Source organism: Meriones unguiculatus, chromosome X (genome assembly GCF_030254825.1).
Source record: "Meriones unguiculatus strain TT.TT164.6M chromosome X, Bangor_MerUng_6.1, whole genome shotgun sequence".
Taxonomy (NCBI): Eukaryota; Metazoa; Chordata; class Mammalia; order Rodentia; family Muridae; genus Meriones; species Meriones unguiculatus.
In genome coordinates, this window is record NC_083369.1 from 521,540 (window position 1) to 539,795 (window position 18,256).

The window sequence follows — 18,256 nt, forward strand, 5'->3', positions numbered from 1 at the left end:
AGTATGGCGTCTAGCAGATTCGCACCCTGGGAGGATGGTGCAGCGGCTGCGCGAATCTGGGACTCCGGGACACGTACTGCTGGCTTTTGCCTGCCGCTAAAGGGCTTGGGGCTCCACCTCAGTGGCTGTAGACCCCAGGCAGTTAGGTCTGCGCTAAGAAAGATGAGTCCACTGTGCTGCTGTGTGGAGGAGGAAGGAGGTTTGGGGGAAGGGAGTGCCGCAAGATCAAAGGATCGTTTCTCTCCTTTCCCTAACAAGTCCCCGGGGGGGGGGGGGGGCGGAGACCAAAGTTTTCACCTCCTGCGATGTTCCCTGTTTTTTAGAAAGCCTCACCGTGGTTTTCCTGGGTTAGAGGTCCTTCCATTCACCAACTCAGAAGTTCAGGTATTCCACTGCTCAGAAACTGTGTGTGCTAGTTGCCTCTAAATAATTTTTATACAATTAATGTAAATCAATTTCTTTTAGAACTATCTATTTTAAAAGGTATTCATCTGATAATTGCCCCTTAAACTGTGATAAAGAACAGGTGTTATGTCTTATTAAATTTAAACTTAATGAGAAATTTTTTATTTATGAGCTTTTTTTAATGTTCTGTAAATTTAGTTCTTACTGGAACAGTGTTCACAAATGAGATTTGGGGAAGAGATTGGACTGAAGAATATCCATTATTTCATGGCAGTATTCAGAGGTGCTATAATTGTTTGGAATTGGGGAAATATTCCACTGGGATCAGGACTTAATAGATTGACACTTGTTCCTTGTTGTTACTTGCCCTTTGTCTCACCTTTTACCATATGGTGAGCAGTTCTATTCCATCATATGTTTCAGCCCAGATGTTCCAGTAATGAAGTCAGAACAACATGGAATGTGAGCTCTGAATTTGGAAGTCAGAACTAATCTTTTCTTCCTTTATTTGTTTATATCAGGTATTTACCACAGTGAGAAAAACTATCCAGTATTTCTTTAAACTTGGATGTTTAAATACTAAATGAATTAAAACACGTAGTGAAAATTATGATTTCATTAGAAATTTTTATATGTCTTCTGGTGAAATTAGTTCAAACAAGTCAAATAATGTCTCTATAACATAAAGACTGCATCCATCACCAATTCTTTAGATGTCATTTGCTTTGAAAAATTATTATGTAGTCTTGTAAATTAGAATACTATTGCTTCAAAGTGATAATCTTATTTCAGCAGGCTTAGCAGATTGAATCTTCATTATCAGTTAATAATCAATAGCAATTTTCCACTGAGAAATCATTCCAGACACAATATTTGCAGTATCCAAAAATGATGAACAATCTATTCTATTGTTATAATAGAATATAATATAATAGATTATAAAGGGATAATCAGGTCTGTTTATTTGTCATAGTTCTCTTACTTTGTACATTTTAATTCAAGTTTAATATAGCGGCCCAAATAAAAATGTGTTGGCTTCCAGAAATGACATTTTCTCAAGGAGAGATACTTGCAGTTTTAATAGAAGTGTTTCCAGATTATTGTCAACAGAATATATTTTAAATAGCTGTAAGACAGCATTGTAATTTACTGGATACATTCATTGACTTTATGATGATTTTGTTCTGGTATTTATCAGTTGTATTGAAATATATAATTCATGGCCACGTTAATTGAAGAAAAAATAAATAAAAAATTCCTTGTATTTTCATTGATTTTTTTTCCAGTAAATAACAGAATAAAATAGTCTTGCAAACACATAGTGCATTATGAAACTATCAACACATACTGTTGTTGCCTGGTCTTAAGACTTCAGAGTATACCCGAACTCATCTGCAGTAATATATGTTATTCTACCTTTTAGAAAAAAAAATTAAAAGTTGTCTTCTTGTGTTATACATTTAAGGGAACAGAAATTTATACTGCAGAATAAGTAAATTCTAAGCTTAAAATATTTTCTTTTTTCTTTCTTTTTAATTTTTTATTACAGTTTATTCACTTTGTATCCCAGCTATAGCCCCTTCCCTCATTCCAAACAAATCCCTCCCTCCATCATCTCCTCCCATGCCCCTTCCCAAGTCCACTGATAGGGGAGGTCCTCCTCCCCTTCCCTATGACCCTAGCCTATCATGTCTTATCAACACTGGCTGCATCGTCTTCCTCTGTGACCTGTTAAGGCTGCTCCCCCCTCAGGGGGAGATGATCAAAGAGCTAGACACTGAGTTCATGTCAGAGACAGTCCCTGTTCCCATTACTAGGGAACCCACTTGGAGACTGAACTCTCATGGGCTACATCTGTGCATGGGTTCTAGATCATTTCCATGCATGGTCCTGGGTTGTAGTATCAGTCTCTGAAAAGGCCTCTGGCCCAGATATTTTGGTTCTGTTGCTCTCCTGTGGAGCTCCTGTTCCCTCCAGTTCTTTCATCTCTCCCTTCTTTCATAAATTCCTGTAGCTTAAACAGGCAATGAGCTAAAATTCTAGATTCTCTAACATTTTTAAAGTTAACATATCATTGAACTTTAGATAAACTAAACAAAAATGAGAATGTCAACCTAAGGATGTTTTTTAGTGTTCATTGTAGACATATGGGAAAAGGAAAGTAAGTGTTAAAATCAAGGTTTCCTGAGGAAGCTTTGTTTTCAGGAGGAATTTTACAGAACAGATATCAGAAAAGAGTCATTCTTCCACAGCTGCTGGTGGTTATTATAATTTACTATAATTAAGTTTATATTCATTTGTGGAATCAAATAAAGCTAAAATTTTCCCACTGAGAAAAAACTATCCAAATACAGTAATTATAATAACATTACTACTCAATTTTGGCAATACATGCTGGAGATATGAAAATATTAAAGAAATTTGGAAGAATTTTTTGGGAGGCCAAAATGACTTGATATTTGATAAAAGACATTTATTAAGAAAGATCTGAGCTCAAATCACTGTTGCCAAGGGACAGAGAAAAAGAACTGTGTTTTTAATGTGTTCAATTTAGACACATGTCACAGATTGATATGAGTCATTCCCTATGTTAACCAAATCTAAAACGTGCTTTCACAATGTATTGTCAAGAGCATGACTCCCTGAATTGTTTTCCGTAGTGATCCATTTACATTCCAGTATGCTTCATTGCCTTTACAATTATGCTTGTTATGATAGTTACATAAGATAATTTAAAGCAAATGTTATAGTGAGTATAGTAAAGAATGAAGACAAATATCCAAATATTCTCAGATAATCTTGGTATCTTTGGGATGGGTGGCTGTGAAAGGATCTTATTATATATCCTAAAATGGCCTGGACTTACTATGTGGTGAAGTCAGCCCTTGACCGTCTAAATTTCTTGTCTCTACCTCTGAAGTGCTGAGAATACAGGCATGCATAAACACACCTGGCTCTACTTTCCTTTTTACCATACTTTTCATAAATGTTCTGGTTCTCTCTTCAGTATATGGGAAATAGGTGCTCTGTGAAACAAAATAAAATGAAGATACTAAACATGTCTGTTAAGAGGGGTTGATTCTTTTGTTGTTTGCTGTGATTTTGTTGTAAACTTTTGATTTTGTGGGCAAATAGATAATTACGTCCTGCATTACAGTCACTATGGTTGGTCTTTGAGAATGTATACTACTACATTTACTTATCTCAACTGCTTTATGACATTTGTTCTAATTATTTAATAGAAGCCTCTTTGTACTAATGGAGATTCTGTTCAATCCTTATATTTTGCCTTTTTTAAAACTTGAAAATGAATTCTTCTCTAATACAGTACATCCCAACTACAGTTTCCTCTTACCTTAACTTTCTAAATTAAAGGCTCAGCATTTAAAATTATCTGAAAATGTCAATTTACTCAAACATAACTCCTAGTATTTCTCATTCTTAAGTCACTAGGAAATATATTTCTAGTACAGTTTTTTTTTTTTAATTTTCATTGTTGCATGATCTCTTAATGTTTCTAACCATCTCTGGTTTTCAATATATATAAGACAAAATTGTAATTGGTAGCTTTTATTATGAGCAAACACAAAAATCATGAGAAAACATTGCTATTTATGATTCCTATGACTGATGTGAATTACGGTAGATTTCTGTTGTTGTTGTTTAGCTGTTATCATCATGATTTTTAAAGGCAACACAAATGTATTAACTTACTTTTTGCAACCTCTATTATCCAGGACTGAAACTGAACGTTAACGTAGACCAACTGCTAAGTGTAGCATTTATCAAGATCTTTTTCTTTTAGGTTTAGTTCAGATTAGCTGTCAGATAAGTTTCTAGAAAAAAATTTGAGAAAATTTGTTTTTACCTGTAATGAATAATTGTCATGAAATCCCATATCCTGACTACCATCCTTAGTAACTTTCAGCTTTTCTTTTGGAACACCAATGACTGATGCATATAAAAGAGATTTCCAGTGTTCATATTTAAATATGACTTTGGAAAATCTATTCTCCTTCTCTGTACTCTACTTACTTCATCTACAAAATGAACATAATAATAGTTGCTACATCCCAACTTATGAAAACAATATTAAATGAATCTGAAAACAATTAGCATGCTGCCTAGAGGATGATTATATTTAAGTCTGAACATTTTATAAAGAAGTTTTGTGTTTTTTCTTCTTATTTATTATCTCATATAATACATCCTGATCACAGCCTTCTCTGCTTCCACTTGTCCCCATCCCCAACTCCACCTCTGCTATCCCACAGATCCACTGTTCCTTGATTTCTGTTAAGACAAAATCAGGCCTCCCAAGGATATTAAATTAACATAACAAGATACAATCAGACTATGCTCAAACCCTCATACCAAGGATGGATGATGCAGCTCAGTAGGAGGAAAAGGGTCCTAACATCAGGAAAAAGACTCAGAGGTACCCCCACTCCCATTATTAGGAGTACCACAAAAACCACAATTTAAACAACCACAACACATATTGAGGACCTGGACCTGATCCACGCAAGCTTTGTGATTACTGCTTTAGTCTTTGGGAGCCACTATGATACCTGTTTAACTGATTCTGTGGGCCGTGTTTCCTGGTGTGTTTGACCCCTCTGTTTCTCCCCCTCTTCCATGAGATTCATGAGCTCCACTTCATGTTTGGCTGTGGGTCTCTGTATCTGCTCCCTTTAGCTGCTAGAGGAAGTCTCTCTTGAAAATTGAGCTAGGCACCTGTGAGTACAGAAGAATATAATTAGTAATTGTTTCTTTGACCTTTATTTATGGCAGTCATGTTTGGCTCTAATCTATGTCTCTGGACCATACACCTTACATATCCTGACCATCCAGGCAGTATCCTCCATGGGCTCCTTCTTGTGGTATAGGCATCAAGTTAGAATGGTCAATGGTTAGCCACTCTCACAAGTTCAACACCATCATTGCTTCAGACCAACTTGCAAGCAGGACAAGTAGAAGTGAAGAGTTTAAGTTAGCCTGAATATAACTCCATTTTGAAATAAAGATATTGACTGGGAACTGAATTAAGGTATCAGGAAATATCACAGAATGTACACCTGGCAGAAAACAAAGTTAGCTCACCTAGTAACAGCCTCCAGGAAATATAACAGAATAAATTCTTCATAGAAAATAGAGACAAACTCCCTGGCAATAATCAATGGGAATCGGTTAAAAATCGGGTGGCAAAATTCTCCCCAATGTTTCAGATATGGTTTAGAAAAATAGCCATTGTGATTATATGCCTTAGCAATTGTAATTGTGTGCCTCAGAAAAGGTCACCCAGCCCTGCTAAACTTCACCCAATTCTGTAATGCCAAGGCTTGTGCTCCCCTGCTTGCTGCCATGGAACCCCCTGCTCACAGACTTTCCCTCTAAAAATCCCGTTCCCTCAGAGCTCGGGGTCCCGTTTCTCTACTGCTGTGTCAGTGAGACTTGGGCCCCAAGTTCGATTGCTCTCGTAATAAAGCTCTCTTGCAATTGTATTGAGTCATCGCCTGGTGGTCTCTGAGGGTCCCGTGAACCTGGCATTACAGAAGGTTTTAGGACAAATGCTACATTCAACAATTGAAACTCCAAAAACTAATCCACACATATTAAACCACTGCACAAGATCACATCTGACATTCTTCTTTTTTTTTCAACTTTCACCTTTAGTAAACATGCATTTTCATCAGCAAGCAAGCACTTGTATGAGCGTGCACCCCCTCAACACACACAGAAACTCTCTTAGGCTTAAGAGGCGCAGAAAGATGAATGTCTCTACTATAATTACTGTGGTAAGAAACTAGTATTTGGGCAAGCACATGCTAGTGGGTGAAACACAGAATTCTGAGTTCAAAGTCAGCCTAGATTGTATCTTTAGAGATGAGACTTTAATTCAGTTGTAAAATGTTTGCCTGGTGTGTGTAATCTCCTATATTTGATTAACAATGTAGAACAACAACAACAAAAAAGAATTATAAAAGAAAGAAATCAAGGTAAAAAGAAAGAAAGAATGAATGAAAGAAAGAAAAGAAAAGAAAGGAAAAGAAGGAAGAGAGCAAACCTATATTAGAGGATTTGAATAATATTTACTTTATAATATACAGTAAACAAATAAAGATCATATAGCCTTAGGATAACATTTTCCTGAGTATCATCATTGAACTGTTCTTTTATAATCACCTAAGATACTTAAAAAAATAAACAGATTCATAGCCTTAATCGAAGATTTCTCACACCACCTCTAGAATTAGAAGGCAGAAAGATACATATATATATATATATGATACATATATATATATATATATATCAAGGCTTCAGATGAAATTATTAATTCATATCTCATAAAAGGAAGAAAGTGAGTTCTGCTTCAGGAAGGAAACATTTAAAATTAAATGTCTGTTTATGAGAATTCTGTAATGAAATCACAGATGACAGATAATACTGAAATAAATAACTTGCCATACATAGTATTGTGTCTATAAATCTTAGGCACTCTGATTTCACTTATTTCATATGTTAGGAAAGTGTAAATTCTTTATAGAAATGAATAAAACATAAAGAAATCTTTAGAGTTTAATATCAATATTACTGTTCACCTCAATTTAAAGTTGTATAGAAATGAGTTAGACAGACCTTCAGTATTTCTACTTCAATATTTAAATAAGGACTGACTAGTTCCATTAGTAAAAGTTGGGATGATATTCTCATCTCTAAGAAACTGTTATTAAACTATCAAATTACCTATGGATATATTTAAGACAGTGATTCATCTTTAGTTTTGAGTTAGATATCTAGTTTTCTTAGTACCAGAAGGCAGTATGAAATCAGTCAAGAAAGGAATGCAAGCAATAGTCTTACCCAGCAGTAACACCTATGAAGCCATGCCAAGATATCTTAAAGGTGTGGTACTGGCACTTATATCTTGGCAATAACGAAAAGATTTCTAATTAGGCTACAACAAGCTTAATAGGAGAGTAATCATACTTGGTACCAGAAATCTAGCAAACATCCCAAGCCTAACAAGATTATGGATTTCTGGGGAGAACCAACTGTCACCACTTTACTAGACCAGCCGTATACTGTGCTAATTTACTGCCTCACAACACAAATGTTTTTAAAGTGAACAGAGTTGCATCTTACTGTTTATTTCTGGTGAGCAACTATTCTAGTTTCTTTCTGTTGCTATGGAACTTAAAGCATAAAGCTTGAAAGAATACATTTTGTGGACTTGCTGTCTGGCTCATGCTTCAGTAGCTTTCTTTTAGAGACTAGGATTTTCGTCCCATGGATGCTATATCTCACAGTTAGCTGAACCCTCTTATGTCAATTAATAATTAAGATTAACTCACATAGGCATGTATGTTTATGGGCATGTGTGATCCAGATAGTTCCTCAATAGAGCATTATACTCAGATGATTTTAGGCTATGTCAAACAAGAATAAAACTAAATCAGAAAGTAAGCAATAGTAATGGCAACTGGCTGGGTTTTTATTTTTATTCTTTTTTTTTAACAGTGGTTCTGCAGTCTCTCTAACCAATAACTCATATGGAAGTATTTCATTCCTCATTCTACAATGAATTATATTTTTGTTGTATAAACTATAAGCTCTTGGAGTGTCATTATCCATTCAAACTCCTTGTGTATAATTGTATTGAATTTCTCTGCATTCTTTTAACTTTGACTGTGCCAATATGTCATGGTACATTTGTGTTAGACAGAACAACTTGCAGGAATCAATTTCCTCTTTACAGTATTTCAGTTCTGGATATCAAATTTGCACCAACAGGCTTAGCAGCGAGTTTCTTAACCCATTAGGCCATCTTGTCAGCCTTAGTTATATGTTAAATTTTTTTATTATTATCATTTATTACAATTTATTCAAATTGTATCTTGGCTGTGTCTCCCTCCCGCATCTCCTCCCAATCCAATACTCCCTCCCTCTTCTCCTCCAAATCCCCTCCCCTATCTCACTGATAGGTGAAGACTTCCTCTCCTTCCATTTAACCCTATCCTATCAGTTCTCATCAGGACGGGTTGCATTGTATTCTTCTATGGCCTGGCAAGGCTACACTCCCTCCCCCAGAACAGAAAGCCTGTCACTGAGTTCATGCCAGAGAAAGCCTCTGCTTCCATTATTAGGGAACCCATTTGGAGACTGAGTCTATTGGCTATATCTGAGCAGAGGTTTTAGGTCCTCTCCAACCATTGTCCTTGGCTAGGGTATAGGTCTCTGCAGGGCCTCCAAGGCTCAATTTCTTTCTTTTTCTTTCTCTTTTTTTTTGGTGGGGGGGTAAGCTCTATTGGTCTCTTTTTGGAGCGTCTAACCCTCCAGGTCTTTCTATATCCCCCTTCTTTCATAAGATTACCTGCATTATGCCCAAAGTTTGGTTGAATCTCAGCCTCTGTTTCAATACCTTGATAAGTGGAGTCTTTCAGAAACCATCTGTGGTTCTGTTCTCTGTCTTCTCCTGCTCCCAATGTCTATTACATTTGTCCTTCTGAATGAGGATTAAGCTTCTTCACTAGGGTCCTCCTTCTTGTTTAGCATCTTTAGTAGTATAGATATTAGTATGTTTATCCCACATTATATTGTCTAACATCCACTTATGAGTGAATATATACCATGTGTGTATTTCTGCTTCTGGGTTACCTTACTCAAGAATATCTTTTTTAGTTCTCACCATTTGCCTGCAAATTTCATGATTTCTTTGTTTTTAATAGCTGAATAATATCCCATTGTGTAAATGCACCACACTTTCCATGTCCATTCCTCCATTGAGGACATCTAAGTTGTTTCCAGTTTCTGGCTTTTACGAATAGAGCTGCTACAAACATAGCTGAACAAATGTCCTTGTTGTATAGTTGAGAATATTTTGAATATATACCTAGGAGAGGTATAGCTGGATCTTGAGGTAGCACCATTCCCAGTTTTCTAAAAAAGTGCCATATTGATTTCCAAAGTGGTTGTACAAGATTACATTTCCACCAGCAATGGAGGAGGGTTCCCCTTTCTCCACAACCTCTCCAGCATGTGTTGTCACTCGAGTTTTTGATCCTAGACATTCTGATGGGTGTAACGTGAAATCTCAGGCCTGTTTTGATTTGCATTTCCCTGATGACTTAGAATGTTGAACATTTCTTTAAGTTTTTCTCTATAATAGATATGCCATTCGATATTGCTTTATTGAGAATTCTCTGTTTAGATATGTATGCCATTTTTTTATTTTATTATTATTTTTTTATCAGTTACATTTTATTAACTCTGTATCCCAGCCATGTCCCGATCCCTCATTCCCTCCCAGTCCCTCCCTCCCTCCCTCATCTCCACCTTGCCCCTTTCCAAGTCCACTGATACGGAGGACCTCCTCCCCATTCATCTGATCCTGTTTTATCAGGTATCTTCAGGACTGGCTGCAAAGCCCTCCTCTGTGGCCTAACAGGACTGCTCCTCCCTTCGAGGGTGGGGAGACCAAAGAGCCAGTCATTGAGCTCCTGTTAGAAATAGTCCTTGTTCCCCTCACTTTGGGAAACCAATTGGTTACTGAGCTACCACAGGCTACATCTGAGCAGAGGTTCTAGGTTATATCCATACATGGTCCTTGGTTGAATGTCAGTCTGAGAAAAGACCCTGTGCCCAGATATATTTGGTCCTTGTGGAGCTCCTATCCTTTCCCCATCAGACTAACTCCCCTTCTTATGATTCCCTGTACTCTGCCAAAGGTTTGGTCATGAGTCTTTGCTTTGAAAACACTGCTAGTTAGAGTCATTCAGATGCGCTCAGTAGACTCCTGTCATACGTTCAATGCACATCCCATCTGTCTTTCTAAAGGAGGATTGATCATTTTACCCCATGTCCGCTCAATTGATTATCTTTTTTAGCTGTATAGATTTCATTATGTTTATCCTCTGTTTAGATATGTATGCCATTTTTTAATTGGATTCCTTGGTTTGTTGCTGTTTAACTTCTTAAGTTATTTATATATTCTGGATATTAGGTCTTTATCAGATATAAGGTTGGTTACCATTCTATAGGCTGATGTTTTGTTGGGACAACAGTGTCCTATGCTTTACAGAAGTTTTTGAGTTTCATGAGGTCCTATTTATAGGTTGTTGATCTTAGAGCCTGGGATGTTGGTGTTCTGTTCAGGAAGTTGTCTCCTGTACCAATGAGTTCAAGGTTTTTCCCCATTTTTTCTTTGAACAGGTTTAGTGTGTATGGTTTTATGTTCTGATCTTTGATCCACTTGGACTTTAGTATAGGGTGATAAATATGGATCAATTTGCATTTTTCTACATGTAGATATACAATTATTCCAGCACCATTTGTTTAAGATGCTCTCTTTTTTCACTTGTATTGTTTTGGCTTTTTTGTCAAAAATCAAGTATCTGTAAGCGTGTGGGTGTATTTCTGGATGTTTAATCAATTCCATTCATCCACCATTCTCTTTCTGTGCCAGTACCATGCAGTTTTCATTACTGTTGCTCTATAGTATAGCTTGAAATCAGAGATGGCCATAAGTCCAGATTTGTTATTGTTTTTTTTTATTTTTTATTTAACTTTTATTAATTACACTTTGTTCCTTTTGTATCCCCCCATAAGCCCCTCCCTCCTCCCCTCCCGGCCCCACCCTCCCGCCCTTTCTGCATGCATGTCTCTCCCCAAGTCCACTGATAGGGGAGGTCTTCCTCTCCTTCTTTCTGATTTTTTTTTTTTTGTTCTTCTCAATGCAGTTTATTCGGGAACCTTGAACAATCTTCTGACCCTGGGTAAAGCCAGCCTACAGCTTAAAATAGCCTCTGGGTAGCCAACCCCAGTGTGCCTCGTGGACAATGCAGATAGGTCCACATACACGGAAGCAAGCCAGATCCTCAGCCTTAGCCAAATATGGAGTTGTTTGTGACAGAGAGCACTCACCATCGGGAAGGTGGAAGGCAGAAACCAGCTCCATCTTTAAGGCGCTGCATTACAGAGCTCTCTACAGTTCCCCCTTTTTGTTTTAGATGCATCAGGCAAGAGTAGAGGTCTGATGTTACGGCAAATTCTACCAGAGTGGACGCAGGACTAGCCACAGGATTATCATCATGGATTGCTGCAGCCATGAATCATCTGAAGGAATGGGCGGGCATGGGAGCGTTAGCAGGCCTTCTGGTGTTGGTTTCCTTGGTTTGCCTGTGGTGTATATGCAAGATTAGAGTCTCACAACAGTGTAATGCAGCCATGATCATTCAGGCCTTTACAGCCATTGAAGCAGGACAGTCTCCCCAAGCATGGTTGGCTACCATAAAAAGCTAAAATGTTACGCTCAGGATGCGAGGCTAAGCACTGCACTCAGGGTCAGCCGCTTTCGACCCAGAGAAGAACATGTCTGATTGCATGCGGGTTGATGCCCCAGGTCCCGCCTCTGAAAAAAAAAAAAAAGTGTCTGATGCTCTTTGGGTGGATGACACCTAAATGAACATTGATACAAAGTCTCAATTTATTTCTAATATCAGATTTGTTATTGTAAAGGATTGTTTTAGCAATTCTTGGTTTTATGTTTTTGCATATGAAATTGAGAATTTTTCTTTCAAATTCTGTAAAGAATTGTTTTGGTATTTTGATGGAAATTGTATTCAATCTGCTTTTGGTAGGATTGCTATTTTTCACTATGTAAATCCTACCAATCCATAAGCATCAGCTATCTTTCTATTTTCTGATATTTTCTTTCTTCAGAGACTTGAAGTTTTTTTCATACTGGGTTTTCACATACTTGGTTAGAGTCACACAAATTATGTTATTTGTGGTTATTGTAATGGGTGTTGTTTCCCTAATTTCTTTCTCAGCCCTTTTTTTTGTATAATGTTTTTTTTTTTAGTTAATTTTGTATCCAGACACTTTGTTTAATGCATTTATGAGCTGGAGGTGTTCTATGGTAGAATTTTTAGGGTCACTCAAGTATACTATCATGTCATCTGTGATTAGTGATACTTTTACTTTCTTCCTTTCTAACGTGTATTTCTTTGATCTCCTTTAGTTTTCTTATTCCTCTAGCTAGGACTTCTAGTACTATTTTGGAGAGATATGGAGAGAGTTGGCCACCTTGCCTTGTCCTTGATTTCAGTGGGATTGATTTAAGTTTCTCTCAATTTAGTTTCATGTTGGCTATAGACTTGTACCTTGCCTTTACAATGTTTAATTATGTACCTTGTATCTCTCATCTTTCTAAGACTTTAAACATGAATGGGTTGTGGATTTCGTTAAATGCTTTTTTTTTTTTTGGCATCTAAGGAGATGATCATGTTTTTTCTTATTTTATTTTTTTCTGATATTTTTTAATGTGCTGGATTACATTGTTGGATTTTATTATATTGACTTACCCTTGATTGTCTGAGGTGAAGCATACTTGGTCATGGTGGATGGGGTCTTCCATGTGTTATTGGATTCAGTTTGCGAGTATTCAGTATTGAGTATTTTTGCATCAGTGTTCATAAGATAAGAAGTTTGAGACTTTAAGATGCGCTCAGTAGACTCCTGTCATACGTTCAATGCACATCCCATCTGTGTAGCCTGTGGTAGCTCAGTAACCAATTGGTTTCCCAAAGTGAGGGGAACAGGGACTATTTCTAACAGGAACTCAATGACTGGCTCTTTGGTCTCCCCACCCCCGAAGGGAGGAGCAGTCCTGTTAGGCCACAGAGGAGGGCTTTGCAGCCAGTCCTGAAGATACCTGATAAAACAGGATCAGATGAATGGGGAGGAAGTCCCCCCTATCAGTGGACTTGGAAAGGGGCAAGGTGGAGATGAGGGAGGGAGGGAGGGACTGGGAGGGAATGAGGGATTGGGACATGGCTGGGATACAGAGTTAATAAAATGTAACTGATAAAAAAAATAAAAAATAAAAAAAAGATAAGAAGTTTGAAATTCCCCCTTTTTGTTGGATATTTGTGTAGTTGAGGTATCAAGATTACAATGGCCTCATAGAATGAATTTGGCAATGTTATTTCTGTTTCTATTTTGTGGAATAGTTGGAAGAGTATTGGCATTAGCTCTTCCTTGAATCTCTGGTAGAATTCTGAGTAGAAACCATCGAGCCTTGGGCTTTATTTGGTAGGAAGAATTTTGATGATTGCTTCTATTTCTTTGGGAGACATAGGATTGTTTATTGTATTTCCCTGATCTTGGTTTAGTTTTGGTAAATGGAATCTATCAAGAAAATTGTCCATTTAATTTCAATTTTCAAATTTTGTGGCACATAGCCTTTTGAAGTAAGACCTAATGATTCTTTGAATTTCCTTTGTCTTAGAACTGATGTGTGCTTTGAGATTTAATAATGTTTCATTTACGAATGCCTGTGCTCTCTTATTTGAGGCATATATGAAAGGATTTTGATGCCCTCATGGTGGATTTTTCCTTTGATGAGAATGAAGTGTTCTTTTTCCTCTTTTTTGATTACTTTTAGTTGAAAGTTTATTTTATTAGCTATTAGGATAACTACTCTGGCTTGTTTTCTTGGTCCCTTTGCTTGTAAAACCTTTTTCCAGCCAGATACTACTCTGAGGTAGTATCTATCATTGTTGCAAAGGTGCTTTTTCTTGGATGCGGCAGAATGTTGGATCCTGTTTCCACAACTATTCTGTCAGTTTGTGTCTTTTTTTGAAGAGTTGAGTCCATTGATGTTGTTAAATAATAGTGAGCAATGAATATTAGTTCCTTTTATTGTAGAGTTGGTAGTGACAGTGTGTTTGTGTGCTTGTTTTCTTTTGATTTTTGTTGTTGTTGTTGTTGTGAGGTTATCTATGTCCTTTGTCTTCTTGGCTATAGTTGATTTTGATAGATTGCGGTTTTCCTTTTAGTATCTTCTATAGGGCTTGATGTGTAGATATTGTTTAAGTTAAGTTTTGTCGTGGAATATTTTGTTTTTTTCCATATGTGGGCAATTGAAAATTTTGCTGGGTATAGTAGTCTGGTTTGATATCCATGTTCTCTTAGTATCTGAAGAACGTCTGTCTAGACCTCCTGGATTTCATGGTTTCTGCAGAGAAATCAGGTGTGATTCTGATAGGTCTACCTTTGTATGTTACTTGGCCTTTTTTCCTTGCTGCTTTTTGAGGAGAGCCACTGGTTTGTCAGGGTGCTTTGTTATTGAGCTCTCAGCAAAAAAAAAAATATGTTTTCATCCTTGCCTTCACCTGGGTAAGGAGTAAGCATGATGTTTTGCCAAGTCTACCGTGTGTGTGTGTGTGTGTGTGTGTGTGTGTGTGTGTGTATCACACAGACAGGTGATTAAGGTAAACAAATTTGACTTCTTCATGAACCCATTCATTCTACTAAGGTGCTTTGCTCTGACTATGAAAGGGATTATTGGAATAAACCAGGATGACTAGTTTCTACGGAAGTCCTCTCGAACAGATCCCCTATGTAATGTGTTGGTTTATTAATTTTCCTTCAATCCTCATTCCCTACTCAAAAACTGTCAACACTGCTGGTGGGATCTAGCAGTTTGGTGCCTGAACAGGGCCTTGAGATAATATGAAGCAGTGAAGGACACGATGCATGTTGGCAAGCCTAGATCATAATGTAAAAAGGGTGTGGTGAGGAAAATTCAAGAGTAAAAGCAGGACAAGACAGTAGTCTCATATTTTTGTATGGAAGTTAATAAGAGATAGTCTGTTTAAACAGCATGGAACTGAGAAAGTGAAACTTTCTGGCTTAGAGAGAAAGAGAAAAGAAAGATGGGATGAGACAAAATGAAATTAAAGTATTGGCTCCTCCAGAAGACTTACATGTCCCTCCTAATGATAATAATTCCTGGTCAGAAGAAGACTTTGAAGATGACTTTGAAGATACTAATGAAGTTTCAGAGTTGGAGAAAGAACAAGCTAGGCAGAAAGGAGAAGATATAACTGAGTTTTATGATTTCCCAGTTATAGAGCAACTTGCTAAACAGGGTAATATGGTGAGAGTCCATGCACTTATATCTTTCAAACAATTAAAAGAATTGAAAACTGTATGTTCTCAGTATGGTCCTACAGCACCTTTTACTCAAGCTCTGTTATAGGTCTTGTCTACTGAGACCATCTGCCCAGGGGACAGGAAGCAATTAGTAAGAGAATGTTTAACAGGAGAGGGTCATTTCTTATGGAAGTTATAATTTGTAAGTAGTGTCAAGCTACAGCTAATATCATTAGAGCTAGGAAAAAGAAAGAAAAAAGCAGCTTCTCAGTTTTTCCAGTAAGAAAACTAATGGTTATTTTGGCTACAAAGCTTCTATGGTAATAAAAATATTGGATTCAACAAATAGCAAGCTATTTTTTCTGTGTGTTTTGAATGTATAACTCTACCATGTTCAGTATGTCTTGGTTATAGATTATTGGTCATTGGATGTGTTTAAAAAATCTGCAAAAATTAAAAAAGGTGGAGTCATATCCTCAATTCTTAATCATGCTCTCTTTATTTGAATATTTTTGAATATGGATATGCAAAGCAGTTTTGCAGCTGATTGATTGTGCCACCCTAATACCAAAGATAATTATTTCCAAGTGAAATGAAAAGATCCCATTACTGAAATATGGCAGGGCCATGACCCTGTATTAATATGAGGAAGAGGGCACATTTGTGTTTTTCCACAGGACGCAGAAGGAGCCAGATAGATCCCAGAAATGTTGCTGTGATTTACTGGAAATGTTCCTCCAAAAGAGGATATTCCTGCTGCTGATCATAATGAATTCTGTCCTGATGGTGAACAGAGAGCTGTATTGGGCTTATGCTCCTGTCCCATCTTTGTTTCATTTGCACCCTGGAGATGTTTTGCAGAGAAATGTTTTAGATACAAGGTGACTGGAGTTGATTAATCTGGTAATCAGGACAAAATCAGGATTTTCAACAAAATCAAGAAGAATGGAAAAAAATGATTGACTATGGGACTTTGGTGGTCTGATTCTGGTTTTCAGCAGACCTATATTTAGAAGCTTGCCACAGAAACTCATGGAAGACCTTATAACTGCCTGTGTAAATTCTTCTTATGCTTTGTTGTTTGGAAATGTTAACTTTTTATTTAATGTTTCTTGCCATCATGTAAATCAAAACCGTATTTATAAGCTTTCAAATGCACATGCTTTATTGTTTGGAAATGTTAATGTTAATGTTAATGTTTTGATACAAGATTCACACTTTAATGTTCCTTGCCATTGATGTAAGCTAACAAACCATATTTCTAATCTTTAAAATGGACAATAGTTTCTGGGTTGTTAACAGTTTATTATGGTTCATGTGTTTGTCAGGCTTGGTATTTTTAATAAGGGATCATTTTTAAGTCACTTTTAAGGAATGTTATAGGACTTGGCTTATTACACTTATTAAAAACATGTCTCCTACCAGTGATAACTAAAACCTTCATCAAGGCCTTTTAGAATGTTAAAGCTGATCTTCATAAGATTAAACCTCAGTGTCTACCCAGCAGAGGTTTGTAGTCAAAAATAGGTAAGATATTTCTGAAGAATATTCAACCGAAGACAGGCATAAATGATGGAATCATGCACCAACAATGGGTAAGAATATATCTTTCAAGGGAGAAAACCTAAGACTGGTACAATTTTCTGCTACATAGCTCTTAAGTTATGGTAAATTTTTTATTTAACTTTTATTAATTACACTTTATTCACTTTGTATCTCCCCATAAGTCCCTCCCTTCTCCCCTACCAATTCCACCCTCCCTCCCCCTTCTTCACCCATGCCCCATACCCAAGTCCAGTGATAGGGGAGGTCCTCCTCTCCTTCTTTCGAAACTTAGTCTATCAGTTCTCATCAGAAGTGGATGCATTGTCATCTTCTGTGGCCTGGTAAGGCTGCTCCACCCTCAGAGGGAGGTGATCAAAGAGCAGGCCAATCAGATTATGTCAGAGGCATTCCCACTTCCCATTACTATTTAACTCAGTTGGACACTGAACTGTCATGGGCTACATCTGTGCAGGGGTTCTAGGTTATCTCCATTCATGGTACTTGGAGTATGAGTCTCTGGGAAGACCCCTGTGTTCAAATTTCTGGTCCTGTTGCTGCTCTCCTTGTGAAGTTCCTGTCCTCTCCACCTCTTACTATTTCCCACTTCTTACACAAGATTCCATTCACTCTGCCCAAAAGTTGGCCATCAGGCTCAACATCTGCTTTGATAATCTGCAGGGCAGAAGCTTTCAGAGGCCCTCTGTGGCAGGTTCCTAGGTTGTTTCCTGTTTTCTTCTTCTGGCTTTCAGAGGCTCTCTGTAGCAGGTTCCTAGGTTGTTTCCTGTTTTCTTCTTCTTCTGATATCCATCCTCTTTGCCTTTCTGGATGGGGATTGAGCGTTTTAGTCAGGGTCCTCTCTCTTGATTAGTTTCTTTAGATGTACAGATTTTAGTAGGTTTATCCTATGCTGTATGTATATATGAGTGAGTATATACCATGTGTGTCTTTTTGCTTCTAGGACAACTCAGTCAGGATGAGTCTTTCCAGGTCCCACCATTTACCTGCAAATTTCATGATTTCCTTATTTTTCATTGCTGAGTAACACTCCATTGTATAGATGTACCACAATTTCTGCATCCATTCTTCAGTTGAGGGGCATCTGGGCTGTTTCCAGCTTCTGGCTATTACAAATAAAGCTGCTACAAACATAGTTGAGCAAATGTCCTTTTTGTATACTTGAGCCTCTTTTGGATATATGCCTAGGAGTGGTATGGCTGGATCTTGGGGAAGCACTATTCCTAGTTGTCTGAGAAAGCGCCAGATTGATTTCCAGAGTGGTTGTACAAGTTTACATTCCCACCAGCAGTGGAGAAGTGTTCCCCTTTCTCCACAACCTCTCCAGCATGTGTTGTCACTTGAGTTTTTG